General features: G+C 41.2%; 2 protein-coding genes across 14 annotated transcripts in view; one reads left to right on the top strand and one right to left on the bottom strand.

Moving 5' to 3' along the window:
- The window catches only part of LOC5566555 (cation-independent mannose-6-phosphate receptor), a 552,122-nt gene that overhangs the window by 169,393 nt on the left and 357,662 nt on the right, over positions 1-25,067 (top strand). The gene's annotated exons all lie outside the window — the stretch shown is intronic.
- LOC5564186 (protein toll) overlaps positions 1-25,067 on the bottom strand; it is a 212,489-nt gene that overhangs the window by 87,905 nt on the left and 99,517 nt on the right. For both annotated transcript variants that reach the window (XM_021853026.1, XM_021853596.1), the window contains exon 2: positions 4,518-4,592. The gene's annotated coding sequence lies outside the window, so the exon portion shown is untranslated. The remainder of the gene's footprint in view (positions 1-4,517; positions 4,593-25,067) is intronic.

Here is a 25,067-nt window from a genome sequence, read left to right as displayed (position 1 = left end):
TGTAAAAAATCGTAGTTGAATTTTTAAAGGTGTGGACGGAAATCTTAATGAAATTCCATGGGAAGTGAAAGAACTCATAGTTTTTCAAAAACCTAGTTGAGTACAGGACTTCGGACTAAGGTTCCGACGACGCTTCAAAGCTGTCATATAACTCCTGTAGCTAAAGGTCTCCATATCTACAGCCATAACTAGTGATCTGTTGAACGTTCATGAGTATGGATCATACTCAATTAGGCCCAATCCTATATGTTTTACTCATGTTTGACCCCAACGACTGTGTATGGTTATCAAAGAATTCTTTGGCTTTGGACCTACAGTCGAGTGAGAACATCAGGAATAATCAACAAGATACAATATTTGTGATTTATCTGCTATCATTTTGCAACAAAGATATCTATCGACATCAAACCAAAATGTATTCCTCAAAAATCTTCTTAAGAACAATTTTCAACAGTTTCTATTTACAGATTGGCCTTTTATAATGCGGTAAAATCAACAATTCTTCATAGAAGTCGTATAAAAATGAATGCACTATATACGGTTCGAGTAGACCTCAATTTGAAAACGGTATATCTCAATATTTAGATAGCTACGAAACTTGGGGTCTTCAGAAAAATTGTTCTGGAGGTGTAGCGCTATCTAATGGTACCTCATTGATTTCGGAATTTGACGACTAGGTGACACTAGTGAGCATGAAACTTTTACTTTTGTTTTGCAGATATCTTAGGAGCTTGTCCATTTATAAATATGGCGTCTTCGGCAAAGTTGTTCAGTAGCTCAAGGGCTTTCATTATTTGAGCCAAGACAATCGAGATGTTGCTACCAGATGACGCTAGTGAGCATGGAACTTTTGTTTTCAGGATCATTTCAGGATACTGAACATTAACGCAAAATTTCGAATGCCATGGCTTAAACAATGATATCTCTTGAACTACTGAACATATTTGTCACAGCCGCCATCTTTCTAAGTGGTCAGGATACTGAGATATCCGCAAAACAAAACTTCCATGCTCACTAGCGTCGCTTGATGGCATAATATTGATTCAGCTAGCTCGAACAATGATAGCCCTTTAGGTACTGAATAACTTTGCAGAAGGCGCCATCTTTCTAAGTAGTCGGGATACTGAGACATCCACTTACTATTTTGTGATATAATATGCAATTTTACTTTGTCTTTTTAATGCTGTCAGACGATATTTATTATGTTTGCCCCAATTAGTGATGTACACAATCAAAGCAGGCATGTTTTTATGCGGAAAACAACAATTACTCCCAAACGGAAGGAGATAGCGAGTTTCCTCACTCACCCAATTACGCATTTTTCAACTAGTTTTAGTTAAAAATAGTTTACTCCAATTTTTTCCTCATTTTACTAAAAATATCTTTATTTGGCCTTATCTTCATGAATACTCAAACGATTCCAAATATTCTTACATGCTTTTGAAGCTAATTTAATTGTTTTCAAATTGTTCAAACAAGACATTTCACTAAAATATTGTCTAAAAAAGACAATTTACTAACATTGGGCAACGGACAACACGATGATGAATTTTGTTTCCACCGACTGGAGCGGGAATCGAACCCACACTTCGTGGCACATTACGCCTAAACGACTGACGCCGCAAACCGCACGGTCACGAAGCCCACCGTTTGAACAAGTTATTCAAGAAAAGCTGCACAAAAACATAAATTTTCAACGAAAAATGCCAGTTTTTCTCAAATATTCGCCAGTTGAACATTATCTCTAAAGTTGAAATTGTTTTTTCTCATTTGTTAAACATTTGAAAAGGACTTTGCAACAATTTTAAATAATTTTGAAACAATAATATTTTTGCACATGTTAAAAAATATATGCTCTATTCAAAAAAAAATACTTTATAAACTTAAGTTTTATAGAAAAAAAAAAAAGTTTGGTTTTTTAATAAAAAAAAATCATGTTTTTTGATAGTTTTTGTTGCATAATTAAGTTAAAACCAATTTTAGAAAAATTGAGTTTTATGAACAATTTGAAAACAACAAAATTTGCTTTAAAAAAATGTGAGAAGATTTGGAATCGATTGAATATTTATGTAGTTATAATCATACAGAGATGATTTTTTTAGTAAAATGAAGAAAAATAGTAGAAAACTATTTCTAACTAGGACTATTTTTAATTTTAGACAAATGTGATGTTCTACAAAGTTTTCATAAATTCAATTTTGAAGATAATGGTGCTAAATGTTCCAAAATTGATTAGAAAATAACGAAGTTATGGTAATTTCACTGAAGGCCATTATTTATAACTCGTAAATTCACCCTCAAGACGCTTGTGCCACCTCTAAACCTATATATTTTTAGCTTTAACTTTGAGGTTTCTCTTTTAATGTGATTTGAATTCATTAGAGCACACGAACTTTTGGGTTTGAGAACTTTTGAACAATAAGCCGCATCCTACTGTAAAGGTGCTTGTTTGCAAGTATCTCAAATTTATAACATTTCTTATGATTCTTTTTACGTATACTTCCATTTACATACCCCCGATACATTACACAAATTGAGGTATCAGTGTTCTACAAAAAGGGACGTAATTTTATCGATTGACAGCCGGGACTCGCTTACCTAGTCCCAAACACATTGTGATGCAATTCACAGCGTGGCAGCAGTCCGGTATATGCCTTCCCTGTAGTTTGCGGTTACTGGAGCAAGGCAGGAACGACTGCTAGGTACTATCTGTTCGCTCCGCAAGTTTGTACCTCCGCTGGAAACTATTATTTAGCAGATAGCCCGGTAAAGAGTAGCCTATCCGATAAGCGAAAGTCTGATTTATGACCGTCGAGTGCGCTTTGTGGCCAGGGCTTTGTGCCCCACTGTGTGCGACGATTTCGACAACAAGCGATAATGAAGTGAACAATGCCGGCCGGTACACCTGTGCACTCCATATCCTGTGACCCATTGGGCACGGACCAGGCCAGAATTGAATCCCAACTCCGAAAACAGATTATCGTCGCATCAAGTCTCTAAAATTTCCAGTGCCTTTCGCTTCTTGTTGTTGGTTCAGGCAAATTGAGTTACATATTACCTTCCGCAAACATACCCTTACACGAGAAGGCATTCTAAATTTAGAACCCGCAAATTGCTTCGCAACAAGTCCTCAGACGGAAACCCGATCAGAATGAAAAAACACAATCGTAACAACCTGAGATATTATTTAAAATCATATTTTATAACAGAATGTGTTGTAAACGTTGCCACGATAAAAAATGTGTTATCATAAACATGAAACGAGCTCACCAGTTGGAAATCCATCCTCGACTGAACACGTCAAAATACCAAGAAAAATATTGGTAAAATATCTAAATGCAACGAGCGTTGATATCAATAACAACTTTCGATATAAATTAGTTCTTCTCCTCTCATACCTTTCTGATCGGGAAGCTTCCCCCACCCAATGGGAATCGAGATCAGAAAACGAAGAAACGAATTTCCCTTTCAACGAGGATGTGTCGGAGTTCTGTGTTTCCGTTTCCTTCGGAGTGGTCGGTTGAGTGTGCGCGGGGAGGAAGTGAATAAACAAACGCAATTTTTCGCTCCTTGAGCATCAACTTTTAAAGGGGTTTGGTACGCCTGTTTGTTTGCCCTGCCCTGGGTGGGTAGGTTGCGAAAAATTCGGTTAACTCCGGTGTGCCTTTGATGGGGTTTCGGTGTTCTTGGAAGACGTGGAAGCTTTTATAACCCATGTTGGTTGATGTTTCTTAGCCATAATTTATTGTGGCATTTATTGGAGAGTCGAGTTTTTAGTATTTCTTGAAGCTACTTAAAGATTTCTCAGCACTTTCTTTCTAGAATATTTTTATAGCATCATAAACTATATAAATCAATAATGTTAGAAAATTTTCGCTTCCGGGAAAGTTCTGCATCATTGGCATTTCAGACTTTCTAGTTTTCAACCTTTTGTCATTTTGACATTTTATCTTTTAAACTTTTGTACCTGAGTCTTAGTGCTCTTAACAGCACTTCCAAAGTTATCAACTGAGAGTACAAAACGTCCAAGCTTTTTGGAAATTATTCTTCAACAATTTGTGTAGAAGAATGCATGATTCGGATCATACTCTCGGCTATGACTTGTAATCAATATGTACGTAAAAGAGAACAGTAAAAGATAGTAAGTAGTATCCATAGATTTGTACCACCAGAGCGGTTTTTGTCCAAGGACACAGTCATGTCGTTTTAAGTTTAAGAAAACATTTATGAAAATGAAAAACAAACATATGAATTTCGTTCGGAAAGCAACATGTAGAAGTTCTGCATGTAACCTCGAACTGTTTGCGTAGGAATTTGTACTCGCACCGAATCGGTTGACAAGACCGAAACCGCTGAGTTTATCTTTCCCAAGATTTGTTTAATTTTCGTGCGGAATTCAATGGAACATCGCATCCCATCCATACAGCGGAAACAAAGCGCAAAATTTTCTTAGACCCCGAAAGGAAAATCTCCCACATAAAAAGAAAAACATTTCCTTTCCCTAGAAATCTTCTTACCTGTTTCCGATGGCTCTTTGTGTTCGATACCAGATGGCGCACTCCGGTTGATATGTGCGTGTGAAAAGCAAAACCCTGGAAAGAAAAGAAATAATAAAAATAAATAACCGTCGTTTAATGGGTGGCAGTGGGCATAAATTTTTCTCCGAACAGTAAATCAATTTAAACTTTTCTCCCTGTGGCTCCTCAGTCAACCCGACGACGAAAAAGCCTGAAAGAATCTCTCCGAAAAGGGGGGAAGGTGCGAAGCGGTTCACACCACCGATTGGAACAACCCGTCGCAGAAAAAAAAGGTTAATCGTTCAGTTTTCCAGCTCATTTAAATGATTCATCTCGATGGATGATGGGAGGAAGGGGTGCGTTTTCCTGGGTGTAGCCAGGGAGAGTATATCTAGCAGGAATATGGTCCTAAAACTTATGATAAAATCTTGATTTTCCCCGCTCAAATAACGGCGTTATCATATTCAAAATTTAATTTTCAAAATTGATCCCAATTTGAACCTTGACACATTTGATCATGTTTGACGTCCACTTAGTCGACGAAAACGCCACATTTTTAGCACTGGGGTTGTTCCTATCTGACATTTCGGAAGGGACTTGGAAAACAAAATGCACCCAAAATTTGGGTTTAAACCAAGGGGTGTAACGAAATCTTAAAAAAAAAACGGGAAAATGTGTTTTGAGCTCAAATGAAGGAAAAACATTCAACAATTTATTAAGCATGTGTTTCTGACCTGAACCTACGCGTTTGGTACTAAAATTGGGCAAAGGCTTTAGGATCGGATCCTACTCATGAGAAAACTTCTTGTAGAAATCTCTGAAAATTACTAAGAGATGCTTCTGAAACAATTACTGTTAATATTTTGAAAGTTTTTCCAAAGCTTGGACCAATTCTTCAATGAAGTTTTGAAACAACTTAAGTGTTAATTTTCGCTGTTAGTTCTTGATGTATCCCTAAGCCCTCAAAGGAAGCCCAAAATGAACTCCTAAAAGAACACCTTTCTCAGAGGTATCTCTGAACCAACGTTTGGATCGATCGTGGGATGTATTTCATCAAACATCACCTGAAATGATACCTAGAACACATATATTGAGGATATCTCAAAACAAGTATTTTAAAATTGTAAAATATTCCCTAAAAAAAATTATAAAATAATAAGGCAGTATAATTTTTATAGAAAAGCTTTACAACGAGAATCCTGATATTAAAGCTACTATCTCCAGTAATTTCCGCGGGGATTGCAGTGAAAATTTTCCTGTTAACATTCCCAGGATTCTTCCAACAATTTCTTCAGTCTTTACTCTGGGAGATCTTCCAAAATTTTCTACATGACTTTTCCTGAACAAATGAAAAAAAAAAAAAAACAAGCGTTTATTCCAGAGTTTTGAATAAATTAGGTTAAGGATTTTTCCATGAAAGCTTACAAGAACGACTACACCGAATTTCCAATTATTCTTTCAGGCATTCTTATACTGCTTCCCAGTGGCGTAGCTAGGGTTTTTGGGGCCCGGAGCGGAGTTCGATTTAGGGGCCTTCAAAAGTTAAGTGAACGCCGTCTAAACGCAAGACGCTCATGTGAAACCGCCTGTCGAAATAAACATTGAACAAATAGCTTTTGTAGAATTATGACTGATGTGATGAAACTAATGTATCCAATTATTTAACCATCTTTACCATCCAGATTCTCATTTACAACATCTTCGAGATTTCAACTATTATTTTCTCCAGGGATTTTTTTAGAATTTTCTTCTAAATTATTGTTCAGATTTCAACCAGAGAATTCCGAGTAGTGTTTGATCCTTCGACCTTGACGCTTGCTCCTGCGGGGGCGAGCGATGAGGGCAGGATCAAACATGTCGCGCGTCGGTAGTGAAGCAGTGAAAAAGTGATCGGTTCGTTAGTAGTGTTTGATCCTTCGACCTTGACGCTTGCTCCTGCGGGGCGAGCGATGAGGGCAGGATCAAACATGTCGCGCGTTGGTTGCTAGGAGTGAAAAAGTGCGCGGTCCGTTAGTAGTGTTTGATCTTTCGACCTTGACGCTTGCTCCTGCGGGGGCGAGCGATGAGGGCAGGATCAAACATGTCGCGCGTCGGTAGTGAAGCAGTGAAAAAGTGATCGGTTCGTTAGTAGTGTTTGATCCTTCGACCTTGACGCTTGCTCCTGCGGGGCGAGCGATGAGGGCAGGATCAAACATGTCGCGCGTTGGTTGCTAGGAGTGAAAAAGTGCGCGGTCCGTTAGTAGTGTTTGATCCTTCGACCTTGACGCTTGCTCCTGCGGGGGCGAGCGATGAGGGCAGGATCAAACATGTCGCGCGTCGGTAGTGAAGCAGTGAAAAAGTGATCGGTTCGTTAGTAGTGTTTGATCCTTCGACCTTGACGCTTGCTCCTGCGGGGCGAGCGATGAGGGCAGGATCAAACATGTCGCGCGTTGGTTGCTAGGAGTGAAAAAGTGCGCGGTCCGTTAGTAGTGTTTGATCCTTCGACCTTGACGCTTGCTCCTGCGGGGGCGAGCGATGAGGGCAGGATCAAACATGTCGCGCGTTGGTTGCTAGGAGTGAAAAAGTGCGCGGTCCGTTAGTAGTGTTTGATCCTTCGACCTTGACGCTTGCTCCTGCGGGGGCGAGCGATGAGGGCAGGATCAAACATGTCGCGCGTCGGTAGTGAAGCAGTGAAAAAGTGATCGGTTCGTTAGTAGTGTTTGATCTTTCGACCTTGACGCTTGCTCCTGCGGGGGCGAGCGATGAGGGCAGGATCAAACATGTCGCGCGTCGGTAGTGAAGCAGTGAAAAAGTGATCGGTTCGTTAGTAGTGTTTGATCCTTCGACCTTGACGCTTGCTCCTGCGGGGCGAGCGATGAGGGCAGGATCAAACATGTCGCGCGTTGGTTGCTAGGAGTGAAAAAGTGCGCGGTCCGTTAGTAGTGTTTGATCCTTCGACCTTGACGCTTGCTCCTGCGGGGGCGAGCGATGAGGGCAGGATCAAACATGTCGCGCGTTGGTTGCTAGGAGTGAAAAAGTGCGCGGTCCGTTAGTAGTGTTTGATCCTTCGACCTTGACGCTTGCTCCTGCGGGGGCGAGCGATGAGGGCAGGATCAAACATGTCGCGCGTCGGTAGTGAAGCAGTGAAAAAGTGATCGGTTCGTTAGTAGTGTTTGATCTTTCGACCTTGACGCTTGCTCCTGCGGGGGCGAGCGATGAGGGCAGGATCAAACATGTCGCGCGTCGGTAGTGAAGCAGTGAAAAAGTGATCGGTTCGTTAGTAGTGTTTGATCCTTCGACCTTGACGCTTGCTCCTGCGGGGCGAGCGATGAGGGCAGGATCAAACATGTCGCGCGTTGGTTGCTAGGAGTGAAAAAGTGCGCGGTCCGTTAGTAGTGTTTGATCCTTCGACCTTGACGCTTGCTCCTGCGGGGGCGAGCGATGAGGGCAGGATCAAACATGTCGCGCGTTGGTTGCTAGGAGTGAAAAAGTGCGCGGTCCGTTAGTAGTGTTTGATCTTTCGACCTTGACGCTTGCTCCTGCGGGGGCGAGCGATGAGGGCAGGATCAAACATGTCGCGCGTCGGTAGTGAAGCAGTGAAAAAGTGATCGGTTCGTTAGTAGTGTTTGATCCTTCGACCTTGACGCTTGCTCCTGCGGGGCGAGCGATGAGGGCAGGATCAAACATGTCGCGCGTTGGTTGCTAGGAGTGAAAAAGTGCGCGGTCCGTTAGTAGTGTTTGATCCTTCGACCTTGACGCTTGCTCCTGCGGGGGCGAGCGATGAGGGCAGGATCAAACATGTCGCGCGTCGGTAGTGAAGCAGTGAAAAAGTGATCGGTTCGTTAGTAGTGTTTGATCCTTCGACCTTGACGCTTGCTCCTGCGGGGCGAGCGATGAGGGCAGGATCAAACATGTCGCGCGTTGGTTGCTAGGAGTGAAAAAGTGCGCGGTCCGTTAGTAGTGTTTGATCCTTCGACCTTGACGCTTGCTCCTGCGGGGGCGAGCGATGAGGGCAGGATCAAACATGTCGCGCGTTGGTTGCTAGGAGTGAAAAAGTGCGCGGTCCGTTAGTAGTGTTTGATCCTTCGACCTTGACGCTTGCTCCTGCGGGGGCGAGCGATGAGGGCAGGATCAAACATGTCGCGCGTCGGTAGTGAAGCAGTGAAAAAGTGATCGGTTCGTTAGTAGTGTTTGATCTTTCGACCTTGACGCTTGCTCCTGCGGGGGCGAGCGATGAGGGCAGGATCAAACATGTCGCGCGTCGGTAGTGAAGCAGTGAAAAAGTGATCGGTTCGTTAGTAGTGTTTGATCCTTCGACCTTGACGCTTGCTCCTGCGGGGCGAGCGATGAGGGCAGGATCAAACATGTCGCGCGTTGGTTGCTAGGAGTGAAAAAGTGCGCGGTCCGTTAGTAGTGTTTGATCCTTCGACCTTGACGCTTGCTCCTGCGGGGGCGAGCGATGAGGGCAGGATCAAACATGTCGCGCGTTGGTTGCTAGGAGTGAAAAAGTGCGCGGTCCGTTAGTAGTGTTTGATCTTTCGACCTTGACGCTTGCTCCTGCGGGGGCGAGCGATGAGGGCAGGATCAAACATGTCGCGCGTCGGTAGTGAAGCAGTGAAAAAGTGATCGGTTCGTTAGTAGTGTTTGATCCTTCGACCTTGACGCTTGCTCCTGCGGGGCGAGCGATGAGGGCAGGATCAAACATGTCGCGCGTTGGTTGCTAGGAGTGAAAAAGTGCGCGGTCCGTTAGTAGTGTTTGATCCTTCGACCTTGACGCTTGCTCCTGCGGGGGCGAGCGATGAGGGCAGGATCAAACATGTCGCGCGTCGGTAGTGAAGCAGTGAAAAAGTGATCGGTTCGTTAGTAGTGTTTGATCCTTCGACCTTGACGCTTGCTCCTGCGGGGCGAGCGATGAGGGCAGGATCAAACATGTCGCGCGTTGGTTGCTAGGAGTGAAAAAGTGCGCGGTCCGTTAGTAGTGTTTGATCCTTCGACCTTGACGCTTGCTCCTGCGGGGGCGAGCGATGAGGGCAGGATCAAACATGTCGCGCGTTGGTTGCTAGGAGTGAAAAAGTGCGCGGTCCGTTAGTAGTGTTTGATCCTTCGACCTTGACGCTTGCTCCTGCGGGGGCGAGCGATGAGGGCAGGATCAAACATGTCGCGCGTCGGTAGTGAAGCAGTGAAAAAGTGATCGGTTCGTTAGTAGTGTTTGATCTTTCGACCTTGACGCTTGCTCCTGCGGGGGCGAGCGATGAGGGCAGGATCAAACATGTCGCGCGTCGGTAGTGAAGCAGTGAAAAAGTGATCGGTTCGTTAGTAGTGTTTGATCCTTCGACCTTGACGCTTGCTCCTGCGGGGCGAGCGATGAGGGCAGGATCAAACATGTCGCGCGTTGGTTGCTAGGAGTGAAAAAGTGCGCGGTCCGTTAGTAGTGTTTGATCCTTCGACCTTGACGCTTGCTCCTGCGGGGGCGAGCGATGAGGGCAGGATCAAACATGTCGCGCGTTGGTTGCTAGGAGTGAAAAAGTGCGCGGTCCGTTAGTAGTGTTTGATCTTTCGACCTTGACGCTTGCTCCTGCGGGGGCGAGCGATGAGGGCAGGATCAAACATGTCGCGCGTCGGTAGTGAAGCAGTGAAAAAGTGATCGGTTCGTTAGTAGTGTTTGATCCTTCGACCTTGACGCTTGCTCCTGCGGGGCGAGCGATGAGGGCAGGATCAAACATGTCGCGCGTTGGTTGCTAGGAGTGAAAAAGTGCGCGGTCCGTTAGTAGTGTTTGATCCTTCGACCTTGACGCTTGCTCCTGCGGGGGCGAGCGATGAGGGCAGGATCAAACATGTCGCGCGTCGGTAGTGAAGCAGTGAAAAAGTGATCGGTTCGTTAGTAGTGTTTGATCCTTCGACCTTGACGCTTGCTCCTGCGGGGCGAGCGATGAGGGCAGGATCAAACATGTCGCGCGTTGGTTGCTAGGAGTGAAAAAGTGCGCGGTCCGTTAGTAGTGTTTGATCCTTCGACCTTGACGCTTGCTCCTGCGGGGGCGAGCGATGAGGGCAGGATCAAACATGTCGCGCGTTGGTTGCTAGGAGTGAAAAAGTGCGCGGTCCGTTAGTAGTGTTTGATCCTTCGACCTTGACGCTTGCTCCTGCGGGGGCGAGCGATGAGGGCAGGATCAAACATGTCGCGCGTCGGTAGTGAAGCAGTGAAAAAGTGATCGGTTCGTTAGTAGTGTTTGATCTTTCGACCTTGACGCTTGCTCCTGCGGGGGCGAGCGATGAGGGCAGGATCAAACATGTCGCGCGTCGGTAGTGAAGCAGTGAAAAAGTGATCGGTTCGTTAGTAGTGTTTGATCCTTCGACCTTGACGCTTGCTCCTGCGGGGCGAGCGATGAGGGCAGGATCAAACATGTCGCGCGTTGGTTGCTAGGAGTGAAAAAGTGCGCGGTCCGTTAGTAGTGTTTGATCCTTCGACCTTGACGCTTGCTCCTGCGGGGGCGAGCGATGAGGGCAGGATCAAACATGTCGCGCGTTGGTTGCTAGGAGTGAAAAAGTGCGCGGTCCGTTAGTAGTGTTTGATCTTTCGACCTTGACGCTTGCTCCTGCGGGGGCGAGCGATGAGGGCAGGATCAAACATGTCGCGCGTCGGTAGTGAAGCAGTGAAAAAGTGATCGGTTCGTTAGTAGTGTTTGATCCTTCGACCTTGACGCTTGCTCCTGCGGGGCGAGCGATGAGGGCAGGATCAAACATGTCGCGCGTTGGTTGCTAGGAGTGAAAAAGTGCGCGGTCCGTTAGTAGTGTTTGATCTTTCGACCTTGACGCTTGCTCCTGCGGGGGCGAGCGATGAGGGCAGGATCAAACATGTCGCGCGTCGGTAGTGAAGCAGTGAAAAAGTGATCGGTTCGTTAGTAGTGTTTGATCCTTCGACCTTGACGCTTGCTCCTGCGGGGCGAGCGATGAGGGCAGGATCAAACATGTCGCGCGTTGGTTGCTAGGAGTGAAAAAGTGCGCGGTCCGTTAGTAGTGTTTGATCCTTCGACCTTGACGCTTGCTCCTGCGGGGGCGAGCGATGAGGGCAGGATCAAACATGTCGCGCGTTGGTTGCTAGGAGTGAAAAAGTGCGCGGTCCGTTAGTAGTGTTTGATCCTTCGACCTTGACGCTTGCTCCTGCGGGGGCGAGCGATGAGGGCAGGATCAAACATGTCGCGCGTCGGTAGTGAAGCAGTGAAAAAGTGATCGGTTCGTTAGTAGTGTTTGATCTTTCGACCTTGACGCTTGCTCCTGCGGGGGCGAGCGATGAGGGCAGGATCAAACATGTCGCGCGTCGGTAGTGAAGCAGTGAAAAAGTGATCGGTTCGTTAGTAGTGTTTGATCCTTCGACCTTGACGCTTGCTCCTGCGGGGCGAGCGATGAGGGCAGGATCAAACATGTCGCGCGTTGGTTGCTAGGAGTGAAAAAGTGCGCGGTCCGTTAGTAGTGTTTGATCTTTCGACCTTGACGCTTGCTCCTGCGGGGGTGAGCAATGAGGGCAGGATCAAACATGTCGCGCGTCGGTTGCTAGGAGTGAAAAAGTGATTGGTTCGTTAGAAGTGTTTTATCCTTCGACCTTGACGCTTGCTCCTGCGGGGGCGAGCGATGAGGACAGGATCAAATATGTCGCGCGTCGGACGAGTAAAGTGAAAAAGTGCCGCGTTCGATTAGTCCTTATATGTATATATGATTTTTCAACAAACTATGAATGGTTCGTCACTGTGAGTGTCGACATAAACTCTGATTCATGAATTATTAATATTTAACTTTTTTTTTTCAAAACACCCCTTTCTTTTTACCTTTATTTTTGTAATTAAAAAAAACTTTGAATGGTTCGACACTACAAGTGTAGACTTCCGAAAGGTTCACTTTATTCAACAAACTTTGGATGGTTCGTCACTGTAAGTGTCGGCATAAGAATAGGAGTGTTAGGAATGTTACATTCAGGTATTTGTTCAACAAACTTTGAATGGTTCGTCACCTCAAGTGTCGGCATAATCATGTTTATATCTCACAAATAATTATTTATCATGGTCTAATCGCTTATCAAAGTGAATCCTGTGACCCAACGATCCTCCCCATTAACAAATATCCCTCCCAGTAACCTTTGTGGAGATGCAGAGGCAAACACGGTCTCCAAATAGCAAAGGTTACACACTAACATTCCTTCCCTCAATCCCACCTGACTGCAAGGACGTGGCCGGCGCCGTTATTGACCCTGTATAAATAGAGGCACTGAATTATGCACACTGAAGAAGATTATGGCCAATCCCAGTCAAACTTCTAGTTGATTCTTTGTGCATTTTCACTGACTTCGGTCAATCACGGAATAGCAACCATTGATATGTGTAGTCAGTCTAAGCTAAGCTAAGCTAAGCTAAGATTTCAACCAGAGAATTCCTTCAAGAACTACTCCTGTAATTGTTGCTAAGATTCCTTCAGGAATTATTCTAGAAATTATAGAAAAATTTCCCAAAAATGTCTTCAAAGAATATTATTTTATTTTCTTAGGAATATTTCCAGTAAGAGATCAAGGATTTATTTCAGAAATTATTGGTGAATTTTTTTAAAAATCCGGGAGATGTTTCAGAAGGCAATCTCAAAGTAACATCTGATTAAACTCGATTTAGTTTAAAAGTAATCCTTGATAAACTCTCACAACGTTCTCCGAATGATTTTTTTTCTCTTAGGGTACCGACGCGTAGCCATATCTCACGTAAATTTCTCAGGCTACATTTTTTTTATCATATTCAGATGTTCACTCTTCGAAACAATACATCAATGAGAGTGTGTTGTGGAAAAATGAAGCAATTTGGTGCAGCCGTCTTTGAGTAATGAGGTAGTACCATGCTGGCCAAATGAAGATTTTGAAAACTTCAAAAAATATCACATGGTAATTTTTAGATATCTACTAGAATATATGACCGATTTGTATGATTTTTTTCAGAGTAGCTCCTTATTACCTGGTGTTGTGTAGTACACATTTTATTTTTTTGGATAAATTGACCACAAACAAAATGGCCGCCAAAGACATTTCATATAGAGAATGTCGGTCCCCCAAGGAACATCGGAATATCTTCAAAACCAGATCACCAATGACTAATACCGACACGGGTTCTTAAACTACAAGAGGTTTTTGAGAACTTGTGAAAATAATTGTGAAAACATATTGAGAAACAAAAAAGTTCTCGTGATTTGAATATTTTTTTCGTGATAAAAATAAAGCTGCCGGTAGAATCTGGCAGAAAGTTCTAGAGAAATCGATGCAATAATCAGTGGACGAATTCCTGTAGGGAAATTGAGAAATTTCTTCGAAGAATTTCTGATGGAATCTCTGGAGTAACTTCTATAACTATCCTTAGAAAAGTTCCAAAATAGATTTCTATTTTTTTTATTCTAGATATTATTTCACTAATTCCATCACAAATTTCTACAGTTGTTCAGTTGAGATCTACCAAAATTTTCCACAAGAGTTCTACCAAAAAATTTCGCAAAGGTTTATTCCACAGTCTAAAAAAAATACTCGGATTTCTCCAAGAAAGCTTATGAGAATTGACACACTGATATTACAGTTTTTTTTGCCTGGAATTTTTATACGGATTCCTTCAAAAAATTTTCCATAGTTACTTACAGGAAGCGTTCCAAAAATTTCAAAAAAAAAAAAAAAAACATTTTTATTTAATTTTTCCAGAGGCTTCTCAAAACATTCGGCCTGGGATTCCTCATGAAGTTTCTCCAGATTTTCTCTAGCACCTCATTTTAAGTTTACTCTTGCAAATCTACCAAATGTATTTTGAACATTTTTTCTCAGTTAATTTTTCAAAAGTTAATTTTTAAATTTTTCATTTTTAATAAGTAATTTTTCCTAATTAAGGATAATTCCTAAACAATTTTTTCAAATGTTTAATTTTTGATTTTTAATAATTGATTTGGCAGGCTCAAGTGCACTTAGGCATAACGGAGCAGAGTTCAAATTATCATTTTTACAAGAAATATAACACAATACGTTAAAGAAAATAATTCAAGTGGAAACTATTGTTTTCGAATAGTTCTCTTTGGCGGCGATTGTTCTTGCTCTTTCTCCAATTGAGCTTGGCGCTGTCGAGGAAGGTCTTCTCTTGACTGCTTTTCCTTTCTGTTTCACATTTTTTCCAATACTCTCTTTTGCCTTGTCAACGATTTCTCGTTTTTCCGATATTCCTCTTGACGTCGTCTCCTTTTTTTCTCGATCTACGCCCAATTTTCTCCCAGATTTCGTTGGTATTCGTTACGATATACCTGCTCCACAACCTTCGATGTTTCCAGTTTTTTTTTCTCAGAGATTTCGTCCGATGTTTTGCAAAGAATTCTCTCAGAAAATCCTGTAAGATATTATTCAGAGATCCGATTGATTGCTTGTTTAATTATCTTTTTTATCATTTTATCTAGAAAATCCTCTTAGTTTTCCTTGAGAGTCCAAATATTCTTTTAGAGATCCTCGTAAGAGTTTTTCGAGTGTTACTTTCGAATTTATGCATGATTTATCATAGTTATTTTGTAATTTTGAATCGATAGGTATTTATCTGATTTTTTTTCAAAGAATTTTTCCAATCTTCTTCTTTTTGGCATATCGTCCTCACTGGGACAGAGCCTGCTTCTCAGCTTAGTGTTCTTATGAGCACTTCCACAGTTATTAACTGAGAGCTTACTATGCCAATGTTGCCATTTTTGCATTCGTATATTGAGTGGCAGGTACAATGATACTCTATGCCCAGGGAAGTCAAGGAAATTTCCATTACAAAAAGATCCTGGACCGACCGGGAATCGAACCCAGACACCTTCAGCATGGCTCTGTTTTATAGCCGCGGACTCTTACCACTCGGCTAAGGAAGGCCCCTATTCTCCAATAATATTTGAAGAATTTCCTTGTCGTTTCCTTGAATACAGCCCTGGAAGATAGTCTCGGTGAAGACTTTTGGAGGAAATCCTGCAGAAATCATAGAATAAATCTCTGAAGCGATTGTTGAAGTTAACCTTAGAGGAATTCCTGGTTGAAATATTGGATTTCTTCGGACGACAATTTTGTAGGAATTTCCTAAGAAATCTTCGAAGGCATTTCTGGTGAAATTACTGCACAAATTCTGGAAGATTTTCTAAACGGCAATCTGACAGAAAGTCCCAGGAAAATTTATGGAAGAATCAATAGACAGATTCCTGCACGGAAATTGAAAAAAAATCTTAAAGAACCTTTAGAAGAATTTCTGATGAAATATCTGCGGTAATTTCAGTGAATATCCTTAGAAAAATTCTAGGGTGGATTCTTTATAGTTTGATAACGAAGTTTTTGGAGAAATTCGTTGAAATAAACAGACAAAAAATTCAGTTAACCTTCTTGAAGCGTAACAATTAATTTTAAATCTAGTGATATAGCATTTTTACTACCTAATTGTTTAACTTTTTTCGTTATTTTAATGACAAACCGAAACCACATGCTGTGAAAAATTTCAGCTATTTATCGACTTTTTTTATGGGATTCAATGTTATTATTATAAGACATTTTTTGTAGTACAATAATTTGGATGAATAGGTGAACTTGTGACTTGGTTTTGAAAGTTTACTATTTTTTTCATTGTTTCAAAGATAACATTCGGAACTTGATCTAAGGATTGTGTACTGGTACCCGCACTTCTTTGCTGAATATCTTTATTCTATGTTTTTTTTTATATATTCTATGTTTCAAGTATATTCAATATGCTATCAATGATTATCACTAAAATCGGAATCAATGTAATTCTAGTGTAAGATGTGTATGAAATATACGAAAAGTAAGGAAAGAGAGAGAGAAAGAGCGGCATACCAGGTAGATTCTCGTGAGAAATAAAGAATGGTCATTATTATTTTACTTCACGAAACTCAAAACCATATGCAAAGTTTGCTTTTATAAATCTGTCTTAAGAATAAAAAAACTAATTAGATTAACTCACAACACCAAAAAAACTGCTAATTCAATACAGATCTTGATTAAACGTGTTGTAACGCTCAACCCAACATGGCTAGCCACGCTCCAAACGAATTTGAAGGAAAAAGGGCAACATCAGCAAATAAATTTCGTTATTAATGACCTTGAAACTACTCGTAGAACACCAAACATCAGTGGAAATGTAATGTCCAGAAGTAGAGGATTCATGTTTCATGACATCGACATGAGGTTGGTATTAGGGACTGCAAAATCGCCTAAAATTATTCTCTAATACTCCTTCGAGCATGTTGACTTAATGCTGTGGTAAGGTTCTCATATCAAATTGTTATAGCTTTTAATGTTGTTGTAGTATTTCCTATGATGTGAAACATTTCAGAAGTTCCAAAATATTCTTCCAAATGTCTGTTGTAGTGTTCTTTTTTATATTGACGTGTGTGATATTAACAATTAACACATTTATAGAGCTCTATGGTGTATGGCGAGGTGGTCTATGAAGTAGTTCGGTGAAACATTTCAAAGCGTTACTGACAGACAGATATCTCTGGGATTCTATATATATGATATATGGCACACATTCATTTTATTAATATTTCTCTTGCTTTTGTAAAATAAAAAGTTCAATTCATTCCATGAATTGAAAATATTTTTTTTTTAAATTTTCGTTTGAAATGTGGTTTCCGATAATAGTCGAATAGTGCCAAAGTCGTAAATTACCCTATGATGTTTGTACCATCTACTTTCAAAAATAGATATTTTGGCATAAAAGGAGTCGATCAAAGTCGTCGGAAAAAAGGACACACCAGCCGTTATAAATAGTAGTAGTTTTTTTATACCCTTCGCTATCCTCCACACAAAAGAGCTCAAACTAATCCAAGCATGAAACTGGACTGAAAAAAAACTTATTTTAAACTTCTGCTTCTTTGGCTTGTAGGTTACTATGCGATAAGTTTCCAATTTGTAAGATAAAAATATGTAATCAAAATGGAATAGCATAATAACGGATGTTTTACACTTTTCTTTAATGGTGCAAATCCTCCAATTGCCTTGTATGTGCCTCTGAATCCGGCCTTCTGAGATGCATGTTGAATATATTGTAACGTGAGTATGCTCTTGGGTTCATCAAACTACATGATCAAATTGGCTCCGTAATGCCTTATTGCGCTTGAGCCTATATAAAATCTGATGAAACTTTCATAGCTTTTGATTGCGGTTTCTCATTGAAGAATAGTTAAATACGCTCAACGATATAAGAATGTTATATCACAGTAAACCTCCATAACTCGATATTGAAGGAACCATCGAGTTAGGGAGGTATAGAGTTACAGAACACAAAACCAGTGCAACTGTGATCCTAAGGACCATCGAGGTAGTCATGAAAACCAACTTTTACTATGGTCCTCTAACTCAACATCGAGATACGAAATATCGAATAAGGGAGAGTTGACTGTAATGTATTTAAAATAAATGTTTGTGATGGCTTTGGCTTGAAAAGGGCATAATTCAAATTTTTGTCGATTAATCTTTCCAGAAGTAAAGATTATCTTTACAAAATAGCTTCAAATCAAGTTTTGATGGTATATTGATCCTAGTAATAACGGGCATAAAAACTCATTTTGGTATCACTGATTTCCTTTAAATTTATTGAATTATAAGCGGTTTCTTCACCACCGCTTAAGCCTTAAACCTTGTTTAACTATATGGGTAAACGTGGTTTACGGCTTAAGGAAAGGTGCAGAAATCGGCCCTTAAATAGTCAAAAGGACGTAACTTCAAAGCGGGCACTACTATTTCCTAAAATTTTGCTCAGACGTGCACCTTACTCATAGTAAACGACTGGTGAGTAGAAATTTGATGACGTTTCTGATAATAACTGTCTGGGGAGCACCGTCAAAAAAGTTTCAGAATGTCTCGAGAGTTAAAATTTTGCGAGAAATTGATGAAGAATGACTTTGAAGTCATTCGCCCACCTAATAAACATTCTAAGCGACGCCCATGGACTGATTTTGGGTCGCTGCTGGGGGGTGCGGCAGTGACCAAATCAGCCGTAAAATGGAACATTAATCAGTTTAGTACACCCCTCTGTGTGGAAAAGCGCACGCTGGCTTCGAACGAACCGAACGGCACCTCCTTTTCGATGAAGGCGATTAACGAAGGGTCCATTGAAAAGAAAAAAAAAGCGATTATTAGTGGCTTTGAGATGTTGCTGATGGAAAAAAAGTAGCAATGGGCACGTAACTGTTTTTGTGTAGCTTTCTCATTAAGATCTCGATGGATGGCGGTTGCGGTGCTTTCGGATCGGAAGGAGCGATCTGTCAGTCAGCTGGTCGGTCGGTTGGTTGGTCGGTTGAACAAACAAATCCACTTGCCGTAGCAAGCAAGCAGCGTTAGATTAGGGTGATTCAAGCTGTATAAAAGTTTGGAAATCCAATCTCTCAAATCTTCCTTACTATCTTTAAAGACGGGGTTGTGGTCTAATGGGTACCGCTTCTGCATCATAAACAGAAGGTCATGGGTTCAATTCCAGGCCCGTCCTTTTCCTCTACTTTGTAGTTGTATCTTTTACTCGCTTCTATCTTCCATTTTTAATCTATCACACTCAAACTATTCGTTCATAGCAATGCTAGAACCAGAGACGGACAAGAAACCGTTTCCCTACGCTTCCATTCTTCCATCATTATAGTACGCTTTTCCTTACGCCTGATACATAGGCAGTTTGCTTACCAAAAGCAAGCTTTTCTGCCATAAAATTGCCTCATCCATATATCTTCCCCCATGAACTGGCATAGATGCAGGGGTATATCCGGTCTACTGTTGGCCAGTTTCAAATGCAACACAATTCCTCCCTCTTCCCTTCATTGGTATGCATTCTGAAATGGCGGGTGCCATTGTTGCATAAAATTAGAAGAACGCTAGCACTTATATACGGAAGGTGTCTATTATTCACGAGCAGCCATCTGGTTGGTTCCTTCAGGGCTGGTAGCAAGTCTCTTTCTAGAGACTAAGATAGGGTTTCTAAACTTTCTTGTTTTTTGAACCACCCTGGTGCCACACACCGAAAACGAAACCAACTGGATGAGTAATGATAGTTATTGGGTTATTGTTTCCGATGACGAAGACGCTAAGCTCGACGCACTACTAATGGTGGCTTGACCTGGTATAGTAAAGCTGTATTTTCATTTTTCACTGTGACTACCTCTACGTAACACTCGCACCATTTGCGAAGGTGGAGTAGTCACCATTTGCAGAAATCCGGAGGAGTGGTTGGCGAACGATACCTAGACCTACACTGAAATGTGCCCCCGACACGCACAGGTGATGGATGAGTGGTGTGAAAGTTCAACGATATGGTGTAGCTCTCAAACGGCTGCCAGTCAGTTCAGACTCTAGAGAGAGAGCGCATAATGGACCAGGCTGAGAGGTCAGGAAGTTACTTAAGTTTAACAGGGTTTATGGGCTGTTCACACCCAAGTGGGTTTTTAGCGTTTCGCATTTCGAAGATGGGATGCAGTTTATGATTGCTGGGTAGGAGTTGAATTGGCAAAGCCGGAAATTTTGCAACATTGGATCAACGTGTGAAACTGTTGTCCTATTCGGTGATTTGAATCTTCAAAGTGTCAGAAAATTGTGAACTGATTCCTCTGCAATCTATTTTAGGATGTGATAATATTTTATAAAGACTCTGTAAAATTTAGAGAAAAGACTTCTGAGAAAAATTAGAGTATCTCTCACTTATCTCTCTCTGTAACAATCATGATCCGCTACACATAATGAGAGTCTGTTTATCGTCTTCTGCTACAGCTCTGATTATAACGAATTCTGCTATGCCTCATTACAACTGTTGTGCGCGTTTCTAATGAAATTATTCTCCTTTCTTTCAGGTATGTTTCGCAAAGAACTACAGGCTTCATCAGGTAAGGGAATGAAAACAATCACAGAACGGCTGCTTTCCTTTCACGGGCTCAACATTCCAGGCCGTTATCAAAATTTTTCGCGCCTAACTCAACTCAGAAGTCAAAAGTAAAGCAAATCATTTCGGAGTGTTGAAGTCGTGAAATCAGACAAGTTGATTGAATGCGGATTCTAGCTGTTAAACGAATCTGACATAATTTTCATTACATCCAATTTGCCACCCCCATGGAAACCAGTAGCATATTCTTCATGTTCTTTCTGGTGTTACGTTCGAATTGGGACAGAGCCTGCCGCTCAGCTTATTGTTCTTATTGGCACTTCCACAGTTATTAACTCGGAGTTTTCCTAGCCCATTGACCATTTTTGCTTGTGTATATCATGAAGTAAGCACGAAGATACTCTCAGTCAAACCTTTCACCAACAACACAGTTTTGGCATCTTACCCGCCGTTAATCCAAGGCAATCAAATTTTGCCAAACATGTTGCGTCTGTCATTCTTTCCTTCCCATCTTGAACAAAAAAACGCCCGGCGAAAAAAAATTGCAAGCCTCGCGACAAGTGACGACTTGTCACCGGCTGGGATCAAAATTTCGATTCGATGTTGGAGCATTTCACCATCAGCAGCATACCAGTAGGAATAGCAGATTCTGCCTCAAGGCGAAAAGGAAATTAAGAACCGAATATTTTGCCGAGTAGGTTGCTCCCTTCTTAGGGGGGTTCAGATAGCCCTAGCGGTAAACGTGCAGCTATTCAGGAAAACCTAGCTGAGAGGAAAGGAGATTTTCTCGACTTCCCAGAGTACCTATCTTCGTATCTGCCATACGATATACATTTCAAGTATGGTCAATTGGCAAAATAATCTGTGGATAACTGTGGAAATGCTCATAAGAACACTAAGCTGATAATCAGGCTCTGTCCCAGTAGGGACGTAACGCCAAAAAAGAAGAAGAATAAGTGGTTCCCTTCTTGGGTTCGATCCGACGACGACAACTGACGGGTTTTCGCTGCCGTTGACAGTTTGAACAAATTGGAAAGAAATTTGCGACGCTTCGCGCGTTGGAGCAAAGTTTGCTCCGCCCGGTCGACTCTGTCTGTCTGTCTGTCTGGGTCGGGGCAGAATTTTTACGGATCTGCGTGTGGAATTCCAATTAGAAAAGGTGTTCATATCACTGGAAATGACATGAGGGATGCAGATCAGAATGAGAAATCGTATCGATACAAGTGATTCGTCTGTGTTCTATCTATGTGAATTGGATTGCCTCACATACAGGATCGGTTGTTGAAAGGCTATCGCTTCTGCTTCGTGATTTTCATAAGAGGATGTAGAGGTATCTGATACTCTTTGAAGGCGCAAGATTAGTCGAAGCCAAACTTTAAATCTTCAAAAACACAAATCTGCAGAACCGAACAATCGTTCGTGTTGAAAACTTGATCGATTGGACGCGTGATCGAATTTACAACAAGTCTGTGAAAGTTAACGAACGATTGATGGAGGAAATCTAAACCGTATTTCTGGACGAATTGCTAATGGAACTCCAGGCATAGCTCGAAAAAGGTACTCCTGGGAAAATTGCTGATTAAATTAACAATAATACTAATTCATAGAAAAAAGACCTGGAATAACACCTCGAGAAATTCTGAGAGGACTTCCTAGTGAAAACTACGGAGTTTCTTAATGAACGTCCAGTAAAATGGTCAGATGAAATTACTTGAATATTTTTCAGCAGATTCTCAAGACGATGAACCTTTTGAATACCTTGCCGAATTTGCTTTTCAATGGCTGTAAGGTGTTTCTTACAGGCTTATGTCAACAAGTTCTGCTACTTTTCCCTGAATGTCGATTCCCTTAATGTCGTTTCCTCGAACGTCAACTCCCCAAATATATTCCCCAAATAGCCCACTTCCTCTAGAAGTTTATGGCATTCATGATCTGCTCAACTTCATACATTTCAAAGTGGTCATGCATCCTTCTTTATTTGTTTGGCGATCTTTCAAGTTTCACCATCCTCAGCATTTGTGTTTAGTAGAGAATGAGCAAGTACCTTTTCTGTTTAATTAGTTATCGTTCTTTCAAGTTCGCCACCCTATTACTGAAACTGGCCATTCGGAGAACTAACGTTTGTGCAAAAACAGCACAATTATGTCAACAATTTCATGAAAACTATTTACTTTTGAAGGTCCGGTAGAATTTTTCTTAAACATGGTTCGAAAAAAATTGACACTTATGCGCTGATTAAAATTAAAAAATCTCTACCACATTTTACCAGCAGAGAAGTGTACAAGGAATATTTTGTTTAGAATGCTGTTTGCCATAGATTGTTTGCCAAAAAAAAAAAGTTTCAAAATTTCACTACTTCTTGTTCTGAGTATGTCACCACGAATTTTAGAAAGATTGTTCGAGAGAATGTGATAGAAACTCTGACACATATGATCAGAATTTCTTATAGATGTACCGCAAAATGGGGTAACTTTGATAGTGTTTTGAAAGAAAACCTGATTATTTCTGCAATCTGTTTTGAAGATTTTTATTTTATATTTTAAAAACAAATACTGGTATCTCGTTTATCGATTACAGTTGAAAGATTGCTCAACGGTTCATTTTGAATTGACTTATAATATTTTATATAATCGAAAGTCTATTTTCGGGTTTAGGGTAACATTGATAATAAGTATGAAAACACATGAAATCGACAACCAAACTACTGTTTGGCATCATTGCAGTTGAAATTTGATTGGAGAATGTTAAAAGAGAACGTGGATTAAATTTTGTTCATAATATAACAGAATTTATTGAAAAAATCGTCTACAAAAGTATTTTAAGTTCAAACATGCATGACAAACGCCATTATAAGTCTGTATGAATTGTTATACAATAATATTTGTTGAAAGATGTCGATTGATATTCACGTTTAGGCATTGAATTCAACATAAATCAAAAGTTTTTGGAATATACGAAACGGAATGGATTACCTATACCAAATTGGGCGTTGTATACCCCTCTAGTCCCAATTTGTAAAAATGATTATCGCTCAGAGATCTGAACCTGTATTCATGTTCTACTATAACTAGGCTGCAAAGGATAAGCGGCGAATTCTTTAAAATTTCATCAAATAATAATCGTAGGAATGATGGTTTGTGTAGGTTTCACAAATGCTAAAATTACATCAAATTTCAATATTCGAATATAAAGCTTCATATGTTAAAGCTCTGACATGAAATAATATACTAATACTATTTACTTCTGCATTCGGTTCTGCTTAACTGATTGATAGAAATTATGTTATTTCGTTCAGTACGTTATGGGTCCTTTACTATCAAAGTTACCCCGTTTTACGGTATGCCAAAAATCATTGAGAAAAATGTAAAAAATAATACATTTTTCCAGGATTTCAGCAGTAATACCTTTAACAGATTTGACTGAAATTCCTACTCGATTTTCAAAAAGGATGCTTTTATGCATTTTCTCGGAGGAACTTCCAATATTGTAATTGTAATCATATTGAAAAAAAAAAAAACTCCTCCAAACATCCGTTAGGAATACCGTTCCCGTTCATTTTTGGTTCGATTTTGGCAACACGAAAATGCACATAAAAACAATGGATCATGGATCCAGAAGAGCAGAAGATCTGAAGACCAGAAGAACAGAAGATCAGAAGACCAGAAGACCAAAAGATCAGCAATCAGAAGACCAGAAGATCGAAAGACCAGAAGACAAGAAGACCAGAAGACTCAAAGACCAGAAGAACAGAAGACCAGAAGGCCAGAGGAACAGAAGACCAGAAGATAAGAAGATAAGAAGACCGGAAGACCAGGAGACCAAATGATCAGAAAACCAGAAGACCAGAGCATCCAAAGATCACAAGACCAGAAGACAAGAAGACCGGAACACCAGAAGACCAGAAGACCGGAAAACCAGAAGACGGGAGGACAAGAAGATTGGAAGACCAGAAGATCAAACGAACAGAAACCAGGAGACCAGAAGTCCAGACGATTAGAAGACCAGAAGACAAGAAGACCAAAAGACAAGAAGTTTTGAAGACCAGAAGACCAAAAAAACGAAAGACCAGAAGAACAGAAGAACAGAAAAACAGAAGAACAGAAGACTAGAAGACCAAAAGACCAGAAGACCAAAAGAACAGAAAACCAGGAGACCTGAAGATCAGAATACCAGAACGCAAGAAGACCAGAAGACCAGACGACCCAAAGATCAGAATACCAGAACACAAGAAGACCAGAAGACCAAAAGGTCAGAAGACCAGACGATCAAAAGAACAGAAAACCAGGACACCGTAAACCAGAAGACTAGAAGACAAAAAGACCGGAAGACCAGAAGACCAAAAGAACAGAAAACCAGAAGACAAGAAGACAAGACGACTGAAAGACCAGAAGATCAAATGAACAGAAAACCCGGAGACTCGAAGACCAGACCACCCAAAGACCAGAAGACCAGAAAACCGGAAAACCAAAAGAACAGAAGACCAGAAGACAAGAAGACAAGACGACTGAAAGACCAGAAGATCAAATGAACAGAAAACCAGGAGACTCGAAGACCAGACCACCCAAAGATCAGAAGGCCAGAAGACAAGAAGACCGGAACACCAAAAGACCGGAAGGCTTGAAGATCAAAAGACCAGAAGTTTTGAAGACCAGAAGACCAATAGAACGAAAGACCAAAAGAACAG

The sequence above is a fragment of the Aedes aegypti genome, chromosome 1, assembly GCF_002204515.2.
Source record: "Aedes aegypti strain LVP_AGWG chromosome 1, AaegL5.0 Primary Assembly, whole genome shotgun sequence".
Classification (NCBI taxonomy): domain Eukaryota; kingdom Metazoa; phylum Arthropoda; class Insecta; order Diptera; family Culicidae; genus Aedes; species Aedes aegypti.
This window is presented reverse-complemented; position numbering and strand designations above follow the sequence as displayed.